Consider the following 762-nt stretch of genomic DNA (forward strand, 5'->3'; position numbering starts at 1 on the left):
TAGCCTGCTTCAGTCTGTATTCAGCTGATAAAAGTTCTTTCTCTGCAGGCGAATAGTTGACTCCATCATGATTGTCTTGGATCATTGTAATGCTGAGAATGGCTCAGTACATTAACATCCCAAGGCAGTGCCAGATAGTCCAGGTTCTCAGGCCAGCACAGAGCCTCGGGTTTGGTGCTGCTCCCCCAACTCCCTGCGGGAACGGTCAAACCCACTGGCTTTTTACCAAGCATTAGCTGGTACCCTTTCTGCCTGGAGGCCCATCCATGTCCTATGTTCTCCAAGTACTTCTGTGCAGAAGTGAGACTCATAACTGGTCTCAGTTGGGGTTAGGCCAGCCTTCCCAGAGGTGGTCAGGGAGAATAGGCAGGCTAAGCCTGGGTGTGGGGAGAGGTGTTACAGGAAAACTCAGGTTTGTGGTGGCCTGGGTAGGGTGGGACTTTGTGACTCCAGGCCTGATGGGGTCTTCAAGTTACAGGAGAGGGGGGAACGGCTTAGAATACAAGTGAGGTACTGACCAAACCAGGAGCCAGTGGAAAGTGGACAAATTCCTCTAAGAATTATGTAATTGGTGACAGCCAGTGGAAGGCCAATTTGTAACTGTCTGCCCTGATTCCCTAGAACATAGTGCTGAGGAAAAACCTGCCCAGGGCTTAAATAGCAATCCCTATTCGACATCCCTCAGGCTGGGTGAAGAAGGAGGGGTGAGAAGGAAAGGAGGAGCCAACCTGACTGCATCCTGCCATGCCCTGTATTTTATGT

This window comes from Petaurus breviceps, unplaced genomic scaffold (assembly GCF_028583685.1).
Source record: "Petaurus breviceps papuanus isolate PSGF00001 unplaced genomic scaffold, PetGlider_PUasm1.0 387, whole genome shotgun sequence".
Classification (NCBI taxonomy): domain Eukaryota; kingdom Metazoa; phylum Chordata; class Mammalia; order Diprotodontia; family Petauridae; genus Petaurus; species Petaurus breviceps.